The sequence below is a fragment of the Callospermophilus lateralis genome, chromosome 19 (genome assembly GCF_048772815.1).
Source record: "Callospermophilus lateralis isolate mCalLat2 chromosome 19, mCalLat2.hap1, whole genome shotgun sequence".
Classification (NCBI taxonomy): Eukaryota; Metazoa; Chordata; class Mammalia; order Rodentia; family Sciuridae; genus Callospermophilus; species Callospermophilus lateralis.
This window is the reverse complement of record NC_135323.1, coordinates 30,921,188-30,946,704: the sequence shown is the minus strand read 5'-3', so window position 1 is coordinate 30,946,704 and position 25,517 is coordinate 30,921,188. Positions and strand designations below refer to the sequence as shown.

Genomic DNA, 25,517 nt, shown 5'->3' with positions numbered 1-25,517 from the left:
ACATGGCAAAGTGCTCTCTTAAGCTTTACATTTTACTAATTTTAACTTTTACAGTACAGTTTAGAATCCAGAGTACAGTAACAATAATCATAGGTCTGCATGGGTTTACAAAAATCAAAGGATATCCTTAAATTTCTTATACATTTAGAAAACAGTGTAATAATCAGAAACTGCCTTGGTGAAAGTAACGTGATATAGGAGAGATCTCCTGGGACAACATGTGGAGGAGGTAGAGCAGACCAACCCGGCCCCACATATGAAGGAGGTTGATCAGAGAGATCTCAGCCCCATGAGCAGAGGAAGAGCAGACTGAACCCAGCCAGACACACAGAGAAGGAGAAATCTGACCCCAGCCCAAATGTGGGTAGGAGGAGGAGACTGACCTCAGCTAGACACATGGAGGAGGAGGAGGAGATTGACTGCAGCTGCATGTGTGGAAGAGTAGCTCAACCAATGCATGGCTCTTCTGGCTTCTTTCCATCTAGAGACAACAGCCAGGACCTGGAAGACCATCACCAAGGTCCTGGCCTGGTTACACCAGAGGTATCCTTGCTAGCCTATTTCTCTTGATACATCTTTCAACCTCCCTCTATATTCTCACCTTCTACCTCATAAATCATACATCCTATATCCTCCCTTTTGTTCATCATTCAAAATTGTATACCCTTATGCAAACCTACTATTTTTAAAATGGATTCTAATTGGATACATTATTTCTGTTTAATGCGACAAAACTGTAATTGTCTAAATAGGAGTTATATAGTTTAAGACCTTATATTGTTTGCTTTGGATGCTGTAAATATTAATATACTCCTTAAAGTCAAGGTATTGGTAACCTGCAGGGACATTACAAGATTAGAGTAGAAACTGTAATACCTCAGATCTGTACTGCTATAGAGGAAGACCATAAACAACATAAAAAAAACAAGGGAAGAATGTGACCCAAACAAACCAAGACAGTACAATAATAGAACACATTGACATCATGGTAGAAGAAATGTCACAGAAGGACATCAAAACATACATAATTAAAGTGATCTTCAAGGCCAAGAATAAGATACGACAGCAAATACAGGAGACAATAGATCACTCCAATAATGAGATAAGAGACAAAATGCAGGTAGCAAAAGATTACTTCAAGAAATACATAGAGATTCTGGAAAAAAACCAGAACCCTCAAAATGAAGGAATCAATAAACCAAGTTATAAATTCAATAGAAAGCATCACCAATGGACTAGAACACTTGGAAAAGAGAACATCAGGTGATGAAGACAAAATATATAATCTTGAAGATAGAGTTGACTCTGCAGAGAAGATAGACAGAAACCATGAATAGAACATCCAAGATTTATGAGATAACATGAAAAGACCAAATTGAAGAATTATAAGCATAGATGAAAGAGCAGAGATACAAATTCAAGGAATGCACAAGAATTTAATGACATAATATCAGAAAATTTACCAAACCTAAAGAATGGAATAAAAAATCAAATACAAGAGGTTTACAGGACCCCAGATGTACAAAATTACAGCAGACCCACACCAAGATACATTAGAATGAGAATGACTAACACAGAGAATAAAGAAAATCTTAAAGGCTGTGAGAGAAAAACAATCAAATTACATATGGGGGAAACCAATTTGGATCTCAACTGGTTTCTCAACCCAGATGCTCAAAAGGTAGGAGTTCCTGGAATGAAATGTTTCAAGATGTAAAATAAAATGGATGCCAACCAAGAATTTTACATCCAGCAAAATTAAGTTCAGATTTGAAGATGAAATTAAAACCTTCTATGATAACAAACATTGAAAGAATTCACAACTAGAAAGCCTGAGCTACAGAGCATTCATTCTCAACAAAATATTCCATGAGGATGAAGTTAATAAAAGTGGAAACTAGCAAAGGGAGAAACTACACTAAAGTATTATTCAACCAAAGGAGAAATTAAATCAAATTAAAAACCAGAAGTAAAATGACAGGGAATACAAATCATAATTCAATAATAACATTGAATGTTAATGGCCTAAATTTATTAATCAAAAGACCTAGACTGGCAGATTGGATTAAAAAGCAAGACCCAACAATATGCTCATATCCTCCATGGGCATGCTTTCCTCTTACCTCATGTGCTCTCTCCTCAAGTTCTCATAGAGTTAGGAACCTGAAGACACCAGTGGTCTGCTTAGACCAACAGACTTATGTTCATCCCAGTCATAGTATGGAGTAGAAAGTGAGTAAGTGAGCAAATATCAGAAAACTTGCCTCCTGAGTTCCCACTCAGCATGGAGAGATGGAGAACTGCCACCTCTACACAAGGACAGGGCAAGTTCAACACTTGCTCTGAGTTTTCACTTCTGAAAGTTAAGAATAAATCTTTCCATTGCTAAAATGCAATTGTGAATTTTAACTATACAAAAGAGGTCACAGAAATGTGGATTTTGGGATACATCTACTGAAAAGTTCATTTGGGAAAGATGAAGAGGAAATATTGCTTTTTCAGAGAGAAAACGCATGGAGTCCTTCACTGGAACAAACAAAATACTCTTGATGTGTAAATGTTCATCAACAACTAAAAAATATTTTTAAAAAATTCTTCTATGGGGCATGAGGACATGGTAAGCAGACGAAAGTGCATGAGTAGTTATTTAGATATATCCTTTTTGGTGGAATTCAAGGATTTTGTAATGAGAACACCCATGGAGAGAAAAACTGATTAGAAGACATTTGATTCTAATGTTTCACTTGAGTTTCTGATAAGAAGCAATAACCTGGGGCTAGGGATGTGGCTCAAGCAGTAGCGAGCTTGCCTGGCATGCATGGGGAGCTGGGTTGGATCCTCAGCACCACATAAAATAAAATAAAGAAGTTGTGTCCACCAAAAACTGAAAAATGAAAAAGAATGAGTAGGAAGATATCGTCCAAAGGAGCAGGGACAGGTTTGTTTGCTGTACAGAATGACAAAGATAACCTGTCCCTCCAGAGCAAAGGACAGTCAAGCAGCTTATGGTTCCACACTTAAAAAAAAGAAGAATAAGCAATAACCTTTGGGCATAATAATAACACTAATTGAAGTTTTTTAAAAAGTACATATCTTTAATTGTAGGTGGACATAATGTCTTTATTTAATTTTTATTTGGTGCTGAAGTTTGAACCCAGCGCCTCATGTATGCTAGGTGAGCACTCTACCACTGAGCCACAACCTCAGCCCCATCAAAGTTTTTATTGATAATTTTTATAAAATCTGAGCTCAAAGATCAAAATAGGCATGTCTCCAGGACTCATTGCCAACAGCCATGGTGGAGAGGGCACCTGGCTTCTGCAATAGTTGGTGAAGCACAGATAGTTTTTTCTATTGGTTGAACACCCAGCCCCACCTCCTTTCCCAGAATATAAATATGCCAGTTTGACTTCATTGAATCACAGCTGCTCACAGAAGCAAGCTTGGCACATCTAGATCACATATCTGGAAGGACAGTAGTGATGGACCTGATCCCAAATTTTTCCATGGAAACCTGGGTTCTCCTAGGAATCAGCCTGGTGGTCCTTGATCTATGAGTAACTGTTCCAGTTTCTCTCCTCTTGAAACCTCCCATTTCTGTGACTAGGAGGTATAGTGATATTATTTGATTTGGAGGAAGAACTTTGGAGTGAGTCTCAGTTTGAACCTAGATTAATCAACCAGAAGAGTTAAGTAGATGCAGATTACAAACAACTGGACACCTTCTGAAAAGTGATGCACTCTGCAAACTTTCAGAATTCTGGGGGTAAAGAGGGGTCTTCACAAGTTTCTGTGTCATTGTTTATCTTTTGTGTTCTATGTGTACTACAAAAGATGTGTAAGAGGCTTGTCTCCTGTGGAACAGGTGGTTCCTTCTCACTCCCCCCCACGTCCCAGCACCATTTGTAAAATGCACCAAGTGCACCCCAGGTGCTACCACAAGCTCAGACTCAGTTCTTCCCTCTGTTCTCTTCCCTTTCCCTGGGATAGCCCTTCCTCCAAAAACTCAATTCCTCCACCCTGAAATATGCAACAACTTCTGAATGATAAAACTATTGAGCAAAAACCTGGGAGAAATTTTGAACTTTATTTCTTATGTTACCATCAGTGTAGAGCTTTGTTTCTCCCTTGATGTGAAATCTAATGGCAGTTTCAAGAGACTGAAGTTTCCAAGCCCATTTTGTATTTTAAATATTTGCTTATGAAATTCCAGTACAGGAGCATGAATAAAACCATCTAGTATAAGAATTCCTTTAAATAGTGAGAATTCTGGTCTGGGTTTGTGGCTCAGTGGTAGTGAGCTCATCTGGAATGTGTGAGGCACTGGGTTGAATCCTCAGCACCACATAAAAATAAATAAATAAAATAAATGTATTAAGTCTGCCTACAACTAAAAAAATATTTTAAAAAATAGTGGGATTCCTGGTTTCATAGAGCATGTGAAGAGAGCAGTTATTTCTGACTGGGTGTAGAAGACATTGCCCCAAGGAGATCTTTGACTTCTATCTTAAATCCACTTCTACAAGAATAGGCATTCATAAGGTTGTGAAAATAGAAAATATAAACCTGGTTGTAACAATTGAAGTAAAGGGTAGTATTCAGGCTTTTGTTGCATCTATTTTCCCACCAGTGGCATTTTAAAATTAATGGAAATATTTTAATTTTATTCTGTTCAATAGTACAATTTCTTTGAGGTAAGTTCCTCACATTCCTTCTGAAGGTCAAAATAGGATGCTTGGAATCTGTATTTGTGAAAATTTACTTATTTAAAAATGACCTCATCTTTTTTGAACAATTGAAGGAATATTAATCTAATACATACATCCATGATGTAGATTGGACATGTCTTTAAATATACCTGCCCAGCAGATTATTCTTTCTCAACAGTTTCCCATATGCCAGTGTTGAGGGCCACGGCCAGGTCAAGATGGTGCCTGGCATTTTGCCAGAAGGGGAGGTTCCTGCTGCCTCAGGTGTCCCTTATTTTTGAGTTCTTGCGGTGTTCCCATTGAGTTCCGGTTGAGCACTCGTGGAGTTCCTAGAGAGTTCGCGTGGGTTGGTAGAGTTCTGGTTGAGCTCACATGGAGTTCCTGGAGGGTCGCGTGGGTGGCATTCGCATGAGTTCAAAAATAAAGTTTGTTCCTGCTTGAATCTACAAGTGGCTCGGCCTCCTGGTTATTTGTGCCCAGCCAGACTGCGGCATTTGGTGGCCCGTATGGGAAACGCCTGAAAATTGGGGGTAAGTGAAACTGTTCGCCCCTGAGGGCAGGGCGAGACAATGGGTGACCATTTCAAAAAACAATGTGTTCTTGTTTTGATTTGTTTTATTTTTGTTTCAAGCTGCCTGTCCCTAGAAATATCTCAGGCAAACTGGGGATAGTGGTTGGCTCAAGGTTTGAATTTGTTCAGCCCTGAGGAAGAGATAGAGATAGACCACGGATACATATGACAAGAAAATAGAAAAACTGACACAATGAATTTTTGTTCCATTTTTGTTTCATTTTGTTTTGTGATATCTTGTTGGGTTGCATTACCTTTGTAGCAGAAATATGGGGTCCTAAATTAGCAAAAAACAAACTGAAAGAGTGTTAAATAAATTGCCAAACGAAGGAGGCACCCCAGTAAAACCAAGGACAGTTAAGGCATACATTAATACGATACAAAAATGAGCCCATGACTTTTTAAGGAGGAGTTGTTGAATATATCACAATGGGAACATCATGGTGAAGACTTAAGGAAGAGGGAAAAGAAAAACCCAGAAACTTTGCCAGTGGGCACATTGCCATTGTGGATGATGATAAGATTTTGTTTGCCTAGTCCAAAGCTTTCAGTTCAGATTATGGTAGAAGACATATTAGATCAGGAAAAAGAGGAGGCCTCTCGAGATAGTCAGAAAGGGGAAGAAAGTTTAGAGGAGAAAAAGCTATCAGGGGAGAAGTTACAACAGGAGGCTGCTAACTAACACAGTTTTATCACCAGAGGGCATAATTCAACCAACAGCTCCACCTATGAAGACAACATATGCTGAGTGGCCCTTAACCCCCATAGTTGATAGATGGGATCCTGAGACAGGACCTCAAAGATTAGCATGCCCTGTATTTGAGGAGGCAGGAGGGCAGCGAATTCTCAATGCTTTAGATTTCAAAACAGTGAAGCAACTGAAAGAGGCTGTAACAACCTATGGTCCTCGAGCACCCTTCACTGTAAGTATGGTTGAATCCATTACCAACTTGAACATGATGCCAGCAGAATGGCTAGTATGTGCAAAGCTGTGCTAAATGGAGGACAATATCTGGTATGGAAGGTTGCCAATCAGGAATTTTGCACGGAGACAGCTAGGCGAAATGCAGCAGCCAGTTATCCTCAGAGAAATCTAGATATGTTGTTAGGAAAGGGACCTTATGAGGATCAGCTGCAACAAATTAGATATGATCCTGCCATACACTCACATATCGCTTCAGCTGCATTTAGGGCATGGAAAACTTTCCAGGGGCATGGAGATTTACAAGGTCAATTATCTAAGGTAATACAAGGAGCTAATGAACCTTACGCTGAATTTGTAGATAGGCTTATACAAACAGCTACCAGAATCTTTGGGGATGTAGAACAAGCGATGCCATTAATAAAAACAACTATCCTACTAACAAGCAAACAGATGTTGCAGGGAGGCCATTAGACCATGGAAACATGGAGATTTAAACATATATATTAAATAATGCAGAGACATTAATGAACAAGGACAATTCTTGGCAGCTGCAGTATAATAGGCTTGAGGTGCCAGGCCAAAAACATGCTAAAATTGTGAACAAACAGGACATTTTAAAAGGAATTGCCCCATAGGAGGAGGGTTTAACAAAACTAGGTATCAAAGGGGTAGAATACTGGGTATTTTCCCATGATGCCATAGAAGGAGACATTGGGCTAATGAATGCTGTTCTCAAACCACTATAGAGGGTACTCCATTATCAAAAAACGGAAAAGGACCAGGTGTTTACCCATGATATCATGGAGAAAAACATTGGGCTCCATTGCCAAAAAACGGACAGGGGGGCCCAATGCTCTGGGGCCCTCTACCACAAATATACAGGGTATTGGAGGAACCCAACAACACCATCAGGGTAGTGCCCAGGACAAATTATCCATTAGATCCCTCATCAGACAAACCAGAGGGAGTGCAGTGTTGGACATCTGCACCTCTGCCAGAGCAGTACTAACTCCAGAGATGGGAGTACAAATCATTCCCACAGGGGTAAAAGGACCTCTTCCCCAAGGAACAGTAGGCTTATTATTGGGACACAGTTCTTCTACTCTAAAAGAACTTATGATAAGTCCTGGGGTAATTGATCCCGATTATGAAGGTGAAATAAAAATTATAGCCAGTTCTCCAAGGGGTATATCAGTAATTTCACCAGGAGATAGAATAGCACAGTTATTAATAATACCCAGTCTACATGATAAATTTTCCAGTTGTACTATAGAAAGAGGTTCCAGGGGATTAGGCTCCACAGGTGTAGATTGGGCTATGCTTTCTTTAAATTTAGATTCTCGCCCAATGCTAAAACTAAATATTCAAGGACGTGAATTTAATGGGCTACTGGGTGGGTGCAGACCTTAGCATTATCTCTCGTCAAGAATGGCGAAAACATTGGCCATTACAATAAGCCATTCAAATGCTTCGAGGCTTAGGAGTGACAATTATTCCCCATACAAGTGCGATGGTATTAAATTGGAAGGAACCTGAAAGATGTGAAGGAACTATACAGCCATATGTATTGGATCATCTTCCTATAAATTTATGGGGATGAGATGTCCTAGATCAATTAGGTTTGACACTAACAAATAACATCAATCCAAATGCACCCACTATTAGGACTAGACAACATTCTAGGAAAGAAAAAAGATTAGGGGAACAAGCACAAGGTATAGCAGCACCAATACAAATAGATCAAGAAATAGATAGACATGGATTGGGTTTTCAGAAGGGGTCACTGAGACAATAAAAATTACTTGGAAATCAGAAAGACAAGTATGGATTCCTCAGTGGCCCCTGACTAAAGAAAAGATACAAGTAGCCCATGACCTGGTCAAACAACAGTTAGCAGAGGGACATATACAACCTTCCGTATCTTCCCATAATACTCCCATTTTTGTCATCAAAAAGAAATCTGGTAAATGGAGATTATTGCAAGATTTAAGAGCCATTAATAATGAGACGGTTATTATGGGACAGCTCAATCAGGGATTCCCCAATTGTCTGCTTTGCCAAAAACCTGGTATGTTTTAGCTGTAGATATTAAAGGTTATTATTATTATTATTTTTTTTTTTTGCAATTCCAATTCATCCTGAGGATAGTCCATGTTTTGCATTTACTATCCCTGCACTGACTCATGAAGGACCTGATCAGAGATATGAATGGAAAGTATTCACTCAAGGGATGGCTAACAGCCCAACTATGTGTCAAATTTATGTTAACAAAGCAATCCAGCCACTTAGAAATCAAAATCCTGAACTACAAATATTTCGCTATATGGATGATGTATTGTTAGCACACAAAGATAAAAACACATTGCTAGAACGTTATGCCACACTTACAAATTATTTAAAAAATTATAATCTAGAGATAGCAATAGATAAAGTACAATTAAATTTTCTCATTAATTATTTCGAGTTCTATTATCCTCAACCATGGTCCATACACCAAATATTCAAATACGAGTAGATCAACTCAAATCACTTAACAACTTTCAAAAGTTATTAGGAGACATAAATTGGATAAGGCCTTATCTAGGCATACCAACAGGAGAGTTGGGACCTTTATTTGATATCCAAAAAGGTCCATCAGATCCAAATTCACCCTGAATGTTAACACCTGAAACAAGAAAGGCATTAAAAATCATTGAAACAGGGCTGGGGATGTGGCTCAAGTGGTAGCGCGCTCGCCTGGCATGCATGTGGCCCCGGTTCGATCCTCAGCACCAGATACCAACAAAGATGTTGTGTCCACCGAGAACTAAAAAATAAATATTAAAAAAATTCTCTCTCTCTCTCTTTCTCTCTCTCTCTCTCTCTCTCTCTCTCTTCTCTCTCTCTCTCTCTCTCTCTTTAAAAAATCATTGAAACATATATGGAAAATATGCACTTGGATAGAAATGACATAAGTTTGCCTTTATTATTTATTGTACTACCAACAAAAAATATTTCTACAGGAGTATTTTGGCAAGAGGGTTCATTATTGTGGATACATTTATCTTTTTCTCCTAACACTATTCTTACTTGGTATCCTGAGGCTTTAGGACAATTAATACTCAAAGGAATAAAAGCAGCAAAGGGAGTGTTTAAAATTTCTCCCAATAAAATTATTACTCCATATACTATGGATCAAATTGATGAGTTAGCTAATGAGTTAAATACTTGGGCAATAATCATGTGTAAATCTAATGTTTCATTTGATAACCACTTACCGTCTAATCCTTTTTTGTCTTTTTGGTCTTCGCATCCTGTAATTTTTCCAAAAATGACAAGAAAAACAACTATCATGAATGCTCCAAATATATTCACTGATGGGTCAAATAATGGTACAGCAGCAGTAGTTACCCCTGATCAAATTTTTACATTTTTAGTACCTAAGCAATCGGCTCAAAAGGTAGAGCTTAATGTAGTATTACAAGCTTTTGTGATGTTTAAAGATTCTGTATTTAATTTATTTTCCAATAGTCAGTATATAATTAATGCTATAGTATCCCTTGAAGATGCTGGTAGGATTTCCCCTTCCTCTACTCTTTTCTCTTTGTTTTCCACTACACAAAATCTAATCTGGGACAGAAAAGATCCATTCTTCATAGTACATATCAGGGCACATACAGAATTGCCTGGAGCCCCTAGTTTGAGCAATGATTCAGCAGATAAAACTACACATGACATACATATTTATTTTACACTACAAGAAGATACAAATTTTCATAAATCCTTCCATGTCAATGCAAATACTTTAAAAAGGCATTTTAAAATAACTAAGGAACAAGCTAGACAAATAATAAAACAATGTCAAAATTGTGTGACCTTTTTACCACAAGTTAATCTTGGAGTCAATCCTAGAGGACTGATACCTAACCATATTTGGCAGATGGACGTCACACACTTGCCAGAATTTGGAAAGTTAAAATGTTTGCATGTTACAGTTGATACTTCTTCCAGATTTTTGATGGGCTCCCTTCATGCTGGAGAAAAAGCTAAAGATATTATAGCTCATTGCTTACAAAATTTTGCCACTGTAGGTGTTGAAAAACAGTTAAAAACAGATAACGGTCCTGGCTATACTTCTATCTCCTTTTAAACAATTTTGCTCCTCATTGGGCATTACTCATATAACAGGAATCCCATACAATCCACAGGGACAAGGCATAGTTGAAAGAGCTCATCAAACTATTAAAATGTACTTATTAAATCAAAAAGAGGGAATTGGGAAGGGGTATATATCCCCCAAAGATAAACTTAAAATAACCTTTTTTACTCTAAACTTTTTAAATTTGGATTCATCAGGGCTTTTTGCTGTGGAAAGGCATATGTGTTCAAAAAATGTACATAAGCCTAAGGTACTTTGGAAGGATATTCTAACAGGACAATGGAAAGGTCCTGACCCAGTGATTGTCTGGAGTTGGGGTTGTGTTTGTGTGTTTCCAAAGGGAGAACAGCAGCCGATTTGGATTCCAGAGAGACTAACCAAAGCGATTTCTACAGACCAAAAAGAAGATGATTTGACTCAAATCCATAACAGCTGATATCCAGAGCTCCAGCTTGGCTATCCTTACATCTGCAACAGTGGTTCTCCCACACCTGGAGAATAAGAATAATGAACACCATTAAGGCCTATTTCAAATGTAAGAAACCTTGGGCCTTGCTTGTGGGAATACCTTCAGACCCATATGCAAGTTACAAGAAGAAGGATGGGATATCAAAAGAAGAGTCAAACCCAGGTGGTAACCAGGATGCTTTTTTAAATATCTATTTTATTATTGCCCTTTCCCACATCAAGAAGTTTTATTTTGTTTTTTGAGCTCAAACAGACCTGTTTTTCTGGTGATTTTTATTTTTTGACTGTGGAGTTTTTGAGCATTGCAATGGGGATTTCACCTGTAAAACCCTACAAGGCCTTTATTATTATTTTATGTGTTGTATGTATTGTGTTATGTGTGCACACTTCTGTTTTGTGTTGTATGTCTGTATGTGAGTATGTCATATATCATATGAGGAGTGCTAATGAAAAAATAGATCAAAATATTTTTTTATTCACGTGATTTAAATGTTTTAATTTAAATTGGGTAAACAACTGTTGAGGATTGTTTTAATATGTGAACAAAAAAGGAGGTTAACATATCTGTTTGTTTACTTTCACCTTTCCTTTTCATTGTCTTTAATAATTCTGTTCAGGATAATGTAAATTGTTCAGAAAATTGTTTTCTTAGTACCTGTTGGAATGTTACATAACTTTTTTTAGCCATCATTGCCAGAATTCCTATCTTCATCCCATTGCCAGTGAAGACAAAGATAAAACCAAACTATAGCTTTTTTGATAGCTATCACATTAAACTGCATAAACTGATGCATCAATGAATAATAACTCAACAAGTAATGCTCAATCAAGGAGTCGATTTACTTTGGGAGGAAATGGACATATTGATGGATTCCTCTGCTTTGAATTGCTTGTAGAACTTGCTTGGACATGTATCACTTGTGTGCATTTTGAACTATCTGTTGGTGCAGCAAAATTGTGGTAGTGCTGGCGTATCTTTGCTGATGGTGCCATTGGTGGTAAAATTTTTCCACAAAGAGCCATCATTTGGCTTGGTGTCATGGCATTTTGCATCCTCCTCCCTTCTACTAGTGATGGTCTAAAATTTGGGGGCCAACAGAGGTGAGGAAAAGAACCTCATCCCCCTCCACTGGCACCAAGGCCAAATTTGGGGGCCAACAGAGGTGAGGCACAGAACCTCACCCCCCCACACTGGTGCAAGGCCAAATTTGGGGGCCAAAAGAGGTGAGGCAAAGAACCTCACCCCCCCCACACTGGTGCAAAGGCCTATCCACAAGTATTGCTGTATGCTGGACTGGTAATCAGTGACAGGTAAGATCCAATTGCAGTGGTACCAACCTAAGACAGGAGGCTGACACCTTGAGGTCAGCTCATCCAATGACAGGTAAGCACCACATGTAGTATTGGACAACCTAACAGGCACAGTCCCTAAGCCACATTGCTTGTTGTTTAATTAAACAGAAGGGGGGAAATGCTGAGAGCCACAGCCAAGTCAGAATGGCCCCTGGCATTTTGCCAATAGTATTGGTTAAGAGGTGACACCAGCGAGCCATTAAGATGATGACTGTTGAGTTCTCCTGGAGTTCCCATTGAGTTCCAGTTGAGCTCTCATGGGGATTCCTGAAGAGTTCGAATTGTTTGGTGAAGTCCCGGTGGTGGGAGTTCTGGTTGGTGTGGGGGGTGTCCTGGGAGAAGGCCACGTGTGTGGCATTCACGGGAGTTCAGAAATAAAGATTGTTCCTGCTTGAGTGGCTTGTGATTTGTGCCCAGCGAGACTGTGGCAGAGGTTCTCCATGTAGTCTTAAATACACTGCTTCACTCTTAATATCCACCACCAGAGAGTTATATTTGTCACAGTTCAGAAACCTGTATTGACACACTTTTATCATTCAAAGTCCACAGACTTCCTTAGGGTTTGCTCTTGGTGTCCACAGACTTCCTTAGGGTTTGCTCTTAGTCTTGTACATTCTCTGACATGTATCCACATTATAGGAACATACAGTGTATTCTGTGCCCTTTTCATTTATTTTCCAAGTATTTTCTTGCTTTCTGATTTAAGATATTCTAGGTTTCTGCTCTGTTTCTCCTGACAGCTTTGGAATCGGTGATTTTTCCATGAATCTTAGGGTTTTATTTATTTATTTATTTAGTAATTAATGGAATTTAGAAATCAAAACTGAGATCATCTTGTAGATTTTTGCTTTTAGATACTCTCAGCAGACAAGATTATTAATGTGAAATACTTCTACATGAAGCAGAGGAAAGAAATATTTCTGTATCTACTCACATCCAGTGATATAAACTATTTTTCTCTCTCCTTCAAAAGAAATTTTCTAATTTAAAACTTATTTCTGTGACACAAATACTCCCATTGCAGTTCGAATTTTGGCTACCCAGTGTCTTGACAATCATGAAAAAATTCCTGAATGTTGAACAATTAATTCTAGAGATGAGGGCTGGGCTTACTACAGCCTGCCAGTGTACATATTTTTTAAATATCTTTATTTTTTAGTTGTAGGTGAACACAATACTTTTACTTTATTTTTATGTGGTGCTGAGGATCAAACCCAGTGCCTCATGTATGCTAGGTGAGTGCTTTACCACTGAGCCACAAACCTAGCCCCAGTGTACATTTTTTTAATATTCATTTTTTGGTAGTAGACAGACACATTATGTTCATTTTATTTATTTATTTTTATGTGGTGTTGAGAATCAAACCCAGGGCCTTGCACATGTGAGGTGAGCACTCTACCACTGAGCCATAACTCCAGCCCCTCCAGTGTACATACTTTTGTGTTCACATGTGCATATACATCCATCCATCCATCCATCCATCATCCATCCATTCATCCATTCATCCATCCATCCATCCATCCATCCATCCATCCATCCATCAACTCATCTATTTTATATGTCTCTACCCAGTTCTATTCAGCTCTCTGTGATGATGGAAATGGTCTATAGTTTGTTTCAATACAATAACCACCAAACACATGTGCCTACTGACCATTTGACACATGACTAGTGCCACTGAGGAACTGAAGTGTATTGACTTTTAATTAATTAAAATTTAAACACTCACATATGGCTGGTAGCTACGAATGCAAACATCTGAGCTTCAATCCTTGAATTTTTTTTTTTTTTTTTTTTTTGGTGTTGGGCAGTGGGGTACCAGGGATTGAACTCAGAGGTACTCAACCACTGAGCCACATCTTCAGTCCTTATTTAGAGACAGAGTCTCATTGAGTTGTATGGCACCTTGCTGTTGCTGAGGACACATGAATATCTTGCCTCAGCTTCCCACTGGGATTACAGGTGTGTGCCACTGTACCTGGACCAAACCTTGACTTTATAGTCCTACTTCATGGGGTTCAAACTCACTGGGATAAAAGATTTGGTAATTAGATGTTCTCATGACATCATCATAGAAAAACATCATAGAAAAAAAATCAGTAAATCTCAACTCTGTAGACCTTTCAAACCCTGGTTTTGTGTATTCTTTCTTTATCTTGAATTGCATGTTTGGCATAGGGACCATGTTATTTCAGGGATCTAGGTATCTAAATGTCCTGATGCATTCCAAGATACATGAGTTAATTTCATGATTGTGCTTAGCTTCTGTCAAGAGAAAAATCAACATGGAGGTCAGTTTCCATGCGAAGATCTGTTTGGTGTGCATAAAGTAGAGCAGAGAGAGGGCATGTACTAAGGAAGGTGATATTCAGTCATGACTGAATACGTGTTGTGTTTTACTAAAATTGACCCTACTTTTTCACCACATGTCATGCCCATTGCCGCTCTATTGACAGTTTTCAATAGAATAGAATCACCACATTTTATGGAAGTTCATAAAATGGAAGTTCATATTTTGACTTGGTAGTTCTAGAATGGGTTTGAGATTCTGTGTTTCTAATAATTTCCCAAATGCTATTGATACTGCTTGTCCATGGACCAGGCTTTGAGTAGCAACAGTATCTTTGCTGCCCAATATTTCCTTACATTTCCTCCAACATGTTTAGATGAGACATTCTTCAATTTCCCACACATTGAAACCTTAGTATTACAAACGATCAAATCAGTATTTCAAGCTATATGTTACCTAGAATAATTAAAAACTGTCCTGGACAAGAATATCATCTGCTTTTGTACTTACATAAAGTAGATTTATGATAATCTAAGGGACATATTGATTATACTGTGTATCTTAGCTAGAAATAGTGTCTTTGGAAATTACCTATCTTTGGTGGTGCTGAGAATGGCACAGTTAGTAGCCAAGTCCAAGAGTGGTGTAGACCTCAGGAAAACTGGATTAAAAAGTTTTCCTTTGTCTCCCCTATCAGATAGACACGAGAGTGAAAAACCACTCTGAGAATGACCCTGAATTGCTCTTCCTTGGTCCTGCCTAGTCATCTGTAGGTTTCAATGGGATTTCTCTTCTTCTAAACCCTGATGTTGTGATTTTCTGGAATTAACTAGGTTGTGTTTCCTCTTCCATTAGCCCTGTCTGATCTTGAGCTTGTGGCTCAATCAATTATCTTCATTTTTGCTGGCTATGAGACCACTAGCAGTGCTCTTTCCTTCATTTTGTATGAACTGGCCACCCATCCTGATGTCCAGACCAAACTGCAGCAGGAGATTGATGCAGCTTTGCCCAATAAGGTGAGAAGATTGTACCTGGAGAGGGAGGAGAGAAGTGGACCCTCAACATGACTGCCTCCTTGTCTCTTCCTAGGAGACTTTTTCCAAAATAGTCACTGATTCTTTTTACCAGCTCTATTTGGAAAGAATCTGAAGAGACAAATGAAGGAGAAAACAGTATTTGGGGGGAAATGTTATTCCCAAAACTACAAGGAATTTTGAAAAGAATGAAATTTCAGTTGTACCCATTACCAGTTACCATGATGACACCGAGGAAGTGTAAGCATGTGTCACTCAATTGTCCAGATCATTGTCTCTGCTGAGCTGTGGCATGAACTCCTGCCCTACTGTCTGCTGAGTGATCCTGTGCTTGGTGGGCAGACCGACTCTGCACTGCTCCACACATCTTCACACTCTAGTCATGTATTAGAGAGAAGTCGTCACAGGATGAGTCAAGTTTTATGGCTCCTGAGCCAAACACTTTACTTCTACCTTGTGTCCTCTCCAGTGACACACAGGCATTAGTCACATGTTGTGCCTGCTGTCCTCACACCTCTGCCTAAACAGAGAGTCTATTGGATATGAAGACACCTGGTCTCTGGGGCTGGCATGGCTGGTTTGGCAGTGAAGTGAGCACAAAGCCTCTTCTTCAGAGCTCACAATGAAGCCATGAAGAACAACCAGGAGACTGGTCCATCAACAGAGGGTGGGGATGAGAGTGGCTTCCTGTCCTCCTTAGAATGTTCTCTGGAACTGAAATTGTGTGACATGGTGCCATCCAATCTTAGCCCTTTTTTGGTGGTATTAGGGTGAAAGTTACCAGTTTCTCCCAACATTTTTACATGATGTAGTGTTATCTTGATATATAAAGCAGGATTATTCAACTATAAACTGATGTAGAAAGGTTATTTCCTTTTTAATATATTCTATTTACTTGAAATAGATACATGAGTTTTCTAGTGAAAGGTGACAGTGACTTTCACATATTTTGCCTGAGTGTAATTGTCATATTCTGTTTTTGGTGCTATTAGTCACTTTTCCTTACATGAGAAAAAGTAGTACATGATGCTGCTGAGGATATTACACACTGAATTTGGGATTGCCCCAAAGGTCTCTTATGTCCATAACTACCCTGCACTTCTCAATGGGCCATGGACATGGTTGTCAAATGAACATGATTGTTATTACAATGCTAGTTCAATTTTAAGCACTACTCTCCTTCACCATTCTGAATATATTTTGGGATCTTCTAACACTTTAATAATACAGTATAGATTGAGTTTAAAGTTCGTTTCAAACCTTAATTCCCCAAAATTTCATTTTTTCCCTTAAGGCACCTGTTACCTATGATGCAGATGGAGTGCCTAAACATTTTGCCTTCAGACACCTGTTACCTGATGCAGATGGAGTACCTGGACATGGTGGTAAATGAAACTCTCAGATTGTACCCAATTTGTGCCAGACTTGAAAGAATCTGTAAGAAAGATATTGAAATCAATGGAGTATTCATTAGTAAGGGGACACTGGTGATGATACCAATCTTTGTTCTTCATGGAGACGCAAAATATTGGCCAGAGCCTGAGGAGTTCTGCCCTGAAAGGTACAGGGACCCCGGGAAAGGGAACAAACTGGGCTAGGCTGATTCAAGCATATCCTTGTATCTATTAGCATAGGTGACATACAGGTAACTGTGCAATCATTTTCATGTATGTATTTTTATTTTAAGCTGTTTTCATGTTACAAGCATGATATTTACTTGCAAAATGGTATAAATTTGTGACAAGGAACAAAAAGGATGCTATATCCATCCAGTATCTCAAATTCTTTAAATAATCACAAGTTTATAATGTAATTATGTTCTCATAAACATATTTCTGTATAAATATGGATTTTTTGAAAAACTAGATTGTATCATATTTATTTGATTTTGAAATGTTTAACAATAAGCTGTAAATTTTCCATTATCACTTGATGACACTCTTTATGTACTGGTTTTGCACCTATGATTTCAACTAAATATAAACATTTTTCTTGTCATTTCCCTATAAACTGTCTAATACAATAAGTGTTTATAGAGTATGTACATTTCATTAGTTATTAAGTGCAATCCAGAGATGATTTAAAATATATTTCAGTAGGTGCTTAGGATATATAAATATTTCCCCATTATTTTTATAAGAGACATCATCACCCATGATTTTGTAGTGGCCAGATGCTGAAACCAATCCTCCTCAGACATGGCACCATGATTGTGTTTGTGTGTATGCACATGTGTGTGTGTGTGTGTGTGTGTGTGTGTGTCTGTGTGTTTTCAAATTTTATAGAATGTGCCATAACTGACAAAACCACTATGTCATTTCATTTTATGTGTTTATGCTTTATATGTCTTATATTTTTTGTGTGTATGTTGTTTCCTTTACTGTCTCAATTTACCATGATTCCTTTTAAACAGCATTAATCTCATCTCAAAAAGGCTGAAAGATCCTATAGGTTAAGGGAGGAGGGTGGGTGGAAAAATTCCATAGCTTAACAATTCTCACAGCAAAACCACAGCTGGATTTCAATAAAATTCAGCCCAGAAAAGCTTCTTTTGCACCATTGCTTGGGGGGTGTCTAAAGAACACTTTGAAACAAGTAACTGTTGTGGTTTTAATGTTTTGTTGATTTGTCATCTATTGTGGAACCAGGTTCAGTAAGAAGAACAAGGACAGCATCGATCCTTATGTGTACATGCCCTTTGGAAATGGCCCCAGAAACTGCATTGACATGAGGTTTGCAATCGTGAACATAAAACTTGCTCTTGCCAGAGAAATGCAGAACTTCTCCTTCCAACCTTTTAAGAAAACACGGGTCAGTAGATTTTCATATACATGTTTTACTTGAAGATGTTTTTACAAACTGAGGGACCTAGTCACAGAAAAAATATGCTAATTAATCATTTAATTCTTAGATCTGTAGTCCAATGAGTCTCTTTTGCACCATCCTTGAGATTTTAGAGTTCTTCCCTGTGGGAGCTCTAAGTCTATGGCTTTATGAAGACCAAAGTATAAAAAACATATGGACTCAATGCAGATTAGTGTGACATGTGTATGTGTGGACTCTGTACTTGAACATAGTGTAAATTCAGCTTTAATTCTCCTGGAGAGACCCTGTACACAGTTGTGAGATGTGGTGACCACAGGATTATGTTCGAGTGAAGCTCTCCTAAGCAGAACTTATATAACCTCCCTATTGATAGTGGTTCACCTCCAGGACTGGTAGGTTTAATACAACTTTTCCTTCTCAATGGGCCATCTGCATGGGAGAGGAGGATAGAGATGGTTTTAGGGCCAATTGGCTAGTATGAAGGAGTCCCCTGACACACCAGGAATGGGGCAGATACTTTCTGCAAGCTCTGTCTTCTCTAGGCTGGTCTTCTCAATCTAAACAATAATTTGCTTCTTACTGAGAGAAAAACAGTACTCTGTTGGAGATCCCCCAGCCCTGTGGAGTGATTCTGGAAATGGCATGAGGAATTAGTCAAAAAACTGAAGGGTTTAGGAGTTCCCAATTTTCACTGTGCTTAGAAGCCAAGAGGAGATTCCCAAAGAGCATAATGTTCTTAAGGAATTAAGTCCACTCCCATCATTCTACAGATTGAGTTCAACTGCAAGAAGTGAACAGACCCTGCCCATGACGTTGAAGTGTATAAAACCTCCTCAGGGTTCTTTGTTAAGTTTCAGCAGGCACAAAATTAACTTTCTACAGTGTTTTAAAAGTTTGTCTTAATGTGTAGGAATCAATTTTAAATTTTTAAAACTTGTTTTTTTTAATGTAAAATTTTCTTAAAATTATTTTTTTGTTTACTTGATGGACCTTTATTTTATTTTATTTATTTTATATGTGGTGCTGAGAATCAAACCCAGTGACTCACACATGCTAGGGATATGCTCTACCACTAAGCCACAACTCCAGTCCTTTATTTACAATTTTTTCAATAAAGTGAATAAGTCAACCTCAATTTGTCTCAGGCCTAGTATAAGAGATAGTCATAAAATAATTTTTCACATAAATGAATATTTTTACTATCTCATCATGACACATGTTAGAGAAGGAGTAGAAGGAATTCAAGATACATCATACTAAAAATAGTTTTCATGTTTGTAAAGCATGACTGTGCTTAATGTATCTTCTCTACTTTGCTGATGCAATTGCTGTTGCTTCATTTATTGTGCTTCATTCTCCATGTGCTTAGATATATGTTACAGATTCCTCTGCAATTAGGCAATCTAGGACTTCTTCAACCTGAAAAGCCCATTATTCTCAAGGTTTTGTGCAGAGATGGGACAATTAGTGGAGCCTGAACTTCCCTAAGGATTTTTTGCATGGTTCTTCTTGGAGACTGGGACACAGAACATCAAAGAACAAAAATTTATTTTTTGAGGAAAACTCAAAATGAAGGTAGACTCTGTATCCCTCAATTGATGAATGATAAGAGATTCTGGAGACCTTTTCTGAGCTTTCTCAGGGTCTGCATAGAGTATTATCTATTTTGTGATGGAAAGTAGGTGACCACCTCAGTGCCAGATGTGAAGACTCACCCTTTCTGGGTTTAATAGGCTCTCTCCTCTCACTACCAGTTATTACTGGCAGCTCATCCTGAGCTCTAATCAGAGAATCAACAATTATCACCAAATTTGTCAACAATTTTTAATGAAAATGAGGATGGTTGTGGTGACTTTTGTAGTGACATTGATATATATGATGTGTTCTTTGAAATATGCTGTGATATGTTTTATACTGAGAAAGTCAATAAACATATCCTTATAAAATATATCTGAAGCCTCTATGCCCATTTAAGGGGATATATAGTACTGAGTCAGTGAGAGTCGAAACCCAATCTTTTGATCATCACAATCACTGAATACATGAAGCTTTTTCAGAAATTCAAATTAAATAGTAAGATAGATACAGTTAACCCACTGTGAATTTTTGCATTGCTGGAAAAGTATATTCATAGTGTGCTTCTGCAGTTTGGAAGCACATAATTTGAAAAACTCTACTGAGGTAGTTATTACAATATCTTTAGTTTAGATTTCATATTCCCTTCCTATTTCCTTATTGATTCTGGAAATCAAGAAACATATTTGTAGTCCATCTTCAATTCTCAACTTGATAACAAGCACAATGAGCATTGAATTAGAAAATGGTTGATAGTCAAACATTTTTACAGCAGTGCTCCTCAGATTCACCTTGTATCAGGAACTACACAGGATTTTTCCATCTTATTCCTGTCTAATATCTTCCTTCCCTTTACTTCCCTTTCCCTTCCTGAAAAATTCACTCCTAATGCCATTAGATATGGTCCAGCAATGTGAGGGCACACTTTATGGTGGAAGAGGGAATAATGGTGGCTTTAAGTCAGATATCAGATACAATAGGGAAGGTGTCCTCAGAAGGGACAGCCTGCCTGAGTATGGGAGGCCAAGAAACCTGAGATGGGCTCCACAGACAGAGGTAGCCTGTCATAAACACTCGTTGACAAAATAGGGTAGAAAACACTGAGGTGAGCTAAGGAGGGCATGTGGTTTTACAATAGGAAGAATGGAATTTAGCTGTATAAAGAGAGATTGTTTAAAAAGTAAATACATCTAGGACAATGAAATCCAGTTTTCATAGAAAATATTGGTGAAGTGACTCTCTGGTTCAGGAAAGAATATTGGAATGAGACCTGTGAAGGAAGACTGAAATGAAATGTATCACTGTGAATTCATGCTTTTCCAGATAGAAAAATAGAGAAACAAGTGTGTGTGTGTGTGTGTGTGTGTGTGTGTGTGTGTGTGTTGTGTGAGTGTGTGTGTTTGTTTGAGTGTTTGAATATAGAAATTTAAATTTATACTTGTCTGCACTAATGGGACTGGGTAACAGTGACTTTTTAATAGCAAGGACCAGTCGATCAGTCTTGGTGACCAGATCTTTGAATAAAAATATCATATTTCACTATAGGAAGCAGGGCTAGTTAGATAAAAGGTTGATTCCAGGTTAAAAATTGGGAAAGTCCAAAATGAACCTTTAACACCTTTTTGTGAAAAATGCAAGAACATATTCAAAAAAGGGAGGAGGGTGTCCCAGGTCTACCCAGGCCTATCCCACCTCCATCTTGGGCCCCTGTAAGCATCGCCATAGCCCTCCCCATGCAATAGCCTCCACCTCGGGAAAATAGGTAGGGCTTGCAGGCAGCTGCATCTCAGAACAGGCAGCCCAAAGGCACTGAAAGTCCCACTTTTAGCCCCATTTCTGAAAGTAGTTGCATCCATTTTGACACAACTTCACAGCTATCTTGAGTTATCTCCACTATTGCCACCACCACATTTATTTGCAGTCGCATTTATCATGGGACATTGGCTGGAGGCTAGAAGTCCAAAACCAAGGTGAGGTACAAGTAATCTTCAGGATCACTATAAGATTATAGGGTAGAAACTGTAATATCTCAGATTTGCACTGCAAGAAAGAAGACACATAGGCAAAGTGAAAAAACACACCAAGATACTACAATAATAGAATCCATGGAAAGTGCAGTTGATGAAATGTCAGAGAAGGAATTAAGAATATACATAATTAAAATGACCTACAAAGTAAAGAATGACTTAATTGAGAAAATACAGGCAAACATTGATCACACCAACAAAGAGATAAGGGGGCAAATACAGGTAGCAAAAGAGTACTTCAAGAAGGAGAGATCCTGAAAATAAAATCAGAAATCAAGGAAACAATCAACAAACTAACAAACAAACAAAAACTCAACAGAAAGCATAAACAGATTAGATGACTTGGAAAACAAAATTTCAGATAATGAAGACAAAATATACAATCTTGAAAGTTGAGCACACAGTGAAGATGGTAAGAAAGCATAAACAGAACACCCAATAATGATGGAATAACATCAAAATTCCAAATCTAAGATCTATTGGGATAGAGAAAGGCATAAAGATTCAAACCAAAGGAATGCACAATCTCTTCAGTGAAATAATATCAGAAAATTTCCCAAGCATTGTAGTAAGCCATTGTTGTAGATTGTGGCCGCCATTAGAAGATGGCGCCGGCTTCCACTGTGGCCTGTGATAAACAAATTCTTTTGTGGAGAGTTGGCACGCTATCCCTTGCCACCCTATAAGAAAGATCCACGCGGCGGCTTAAGATTGGTACGTGGGGGGCTTTATTAGGCTGTGCTTGGGCTCTCGGAGAGGAAGAGAAAGGAAGGTCACTAAAAGATACTTTAATCAAGGCCTGAATAAACTGCTGAAAGAAGATTCCTGAGTTGCGTCTTCCTTGCGGGCAAGGGGTCGCGACAAGTGGTGCCGAAACCCGGGAACCAGAACTTTCAGCAGTCAGGGGTGGTGCACCAATTAGTCCCAGGTAAGTTGGGACCCGCAGGTAAAGCGGAGATCAGTCCTAGATAATTGGGACCCGCGGTTAAAGCGGAGATTAGTCCCAGATTAATTGGGACCCGCTGTCAAAGCGGCAGCTCCTCTGTAAAGCCAGAGAGAGCATTAAATCTTATTGCAGCTGCACTGTGTACTTTTGCTCTTACTTTCACTTTTGTTTTTTGTGTGTCTTTTGTTGTGTCATGGGTGCCGTATATTCAAGTCCGCTTCTCCTGGCCCTAGATAACCTGTTACGTTCCAAGGGCCTAGAAGTGAAACGTAGTACTTTACAGAGATTTTTACAGAAGACAGATATTGCTGCATCGTGGTTTCCGTTCTGGGGCAGCTTTACTCTACCTAGCTGGGATAAGTTAGGCACAGACCTTGACTTTGCTTCTGAGCAGGGCATATTAGAGGGTGGGGTGATACCCCTTTGGAAGATGATCCGTAGTTGCCTCGCAGATAGCAGATGTCAGGAAGCACTTACTAAAGGACAAGAAGTTTTAGAGCAATTACATGAAGAAAGATCAGAAATGGCAGGCAGTGAGGTATTTCAGGAGGGTGGCAGTGTGCGGAGCGAGAAACAGGGGAGGAAACAATTATCTCCGGCAGGCAGTGACGTATTTCAGGAGGATGGCAGTGTGCGGAGCGAGAAACAGGGGAGGAGGCGATTGTCTCTGGCACGGAGTGAAATATTTCAGGAGGAAGGGAATGTGCAGAGCGAGAAACGGGGGAGGAAACGCTTGTATCCAGATCTCAGTACACTGCGCACACTCCCATGCAAAAGTGGGTCAGAAGAGGAGGAGGATGAGAAGGAGGAGCTCGGGAGACTGTCTCGGCAGCTAGGGAGTTTAACTATGGGAGAAGGGAACAAAGATAAACAGGAGCTCAAGAAAAATGATCCTCCGGACCCGCCGCCGTACGGTGAGGGTGTTTCGAGGAGAGCTTTCCATGCCCAAACATAGAGGGGGCTGTTAACATTTTTACTGATGGTTCCAAGTCTGGAATGGGAGCCTACGTAATTAATGACTCTCCCCCTATCCAGTATCAATTTGCTCCTGGAAATCCACAATGGGTAGAACTACAAATTGTTATTGAAGTTTTTAAACAGTGTTCTTTTCCTTTTAATCTTATTTCGGACTCCAGCTATGTGGTACAAGCACTAAGAGTCCTGGAGGCCGTGGGAGCTATTAGTGATGCCCACAATGTGTCTGTTTACTTTACTCAGTTACAACAGCTTATCTCTAACCGCACTGCTTCTTTTTATCCAATGCACATCAGGGCTCACACCTCTCTTCCTGGTCCGTTATCCCAAGGTAATGCCTGTGCGGACTTAGCCACTAGAGGTCAATTGATATGCTTGGCTTCCTCCTTAGAGGGGGCTAAGTTGTTTCACCAAAACTTCCATGTTAATGCATTAACGCTGCGCAGGCGTTTTTCCATCTCAAGAGCGGATGCTCGGCAGATAGTATTGCAATGTCCCCATTGTGTCACATTTCTTCATCCCCCTAATTATGGAGTAAACCCACGGGGATTGAAGCCATTGATTGTTTGGCAAATGGATGTAACACATATACTTGACTTTGGTAACCTTAAGTATGTGCATGTTTCCGTTGATACGTGCTCTGGAATTATCCATGCTTCTGCTTTATCGGGAGAAAGGGCACGTAATGTCATTACTCACTGTTTAGAGGCATGGGCAGCATGGGGTGCACCTGCATCCCTTAAGACTGATAATGGACCTGCTTATACTGGCAGACAATTTACAGCTTTTTGTTCTACTATGGGAGTGCAACTTACTCATGGTTTGCCTTATAATCCTCAAGGACAAGGCATTGTTGAGCGTCCTCATCGCACCTTAAAGGAAACTTTACAAAAACAAAAAGGGGGAATAGGAGCTGAACACACTCCTAAAGAACGCCTGTCCTTAGCTCTCTTTACCATTAATTTTTTGAATTTGGATATTCATGGTCGCTCTGCGGCCGATAGACATGTGTCCCCTCAGCCCTCTGTGATTGGCTATGTTAAGTGGAAGGATGTTCTTATGGGCCAATGGAACGGCCCTGACCCCGTGCTGACATGGGCACGAGGATCTGTATGTGTTTTTCCCCAGGATCGTACGGAACCATTGTGGGTCCCTGAACGCTTGACAAGAAGAGTCTCGACATCAGCTGACCAGCAACAAGAGATACCACAACAATCCTGTGATGAAGATCTTCATTCTGCTAAGTGCTCTGGCTCTGGTGCTGGTGCCGATGACACAGGCGACACCAATGCGGTGGTGGGCAGTGGCACGGGCATGGCCAATGCCGATGCCGGTTCACGGTAATTCTAGTGTCCTCCCCACTCTTTTTTCTACCTCATGTGAGATGTCTACTCCCTGTGCCTCTCCTAGAGGGGACATGGAGAGAATTTTTAATCAACCTCAAGTTAATCTCACAGGAGTTTTTTGTTTCAGCCTTAGAAACGCTAATTACATTAGCCTTAAGACCAAAAATTTGACTAACTGGGAGGACCCATTGCGGTCCAATCAGGTCTCAGGAAGCATTATCAGTGCTGTATTGAGCAAGGTAGCTTCGGGGAAGCAATCAGGCTCAGGGACCCCCGCAAACAGCAGCTCTGCTCTTAACATAACTACCTTGGCTATTATCTCCGAGGTACTAAT

At 39.3% G+C, this 25,517-nt stretch overlaps 1 pseudogene; it reads left to right on the top strand.

Moving 5' to 3' along the window:
- LOC143384894 (cytochrome P450 3A25-like) overlaps positions 1–19,792 on the top strand; it is a 93,438-nt pseudogene extending 73,646 nt beyond the window's left edge.
- Positions 19,793–25,517: the final 5,725 nt, after the last annotated feature.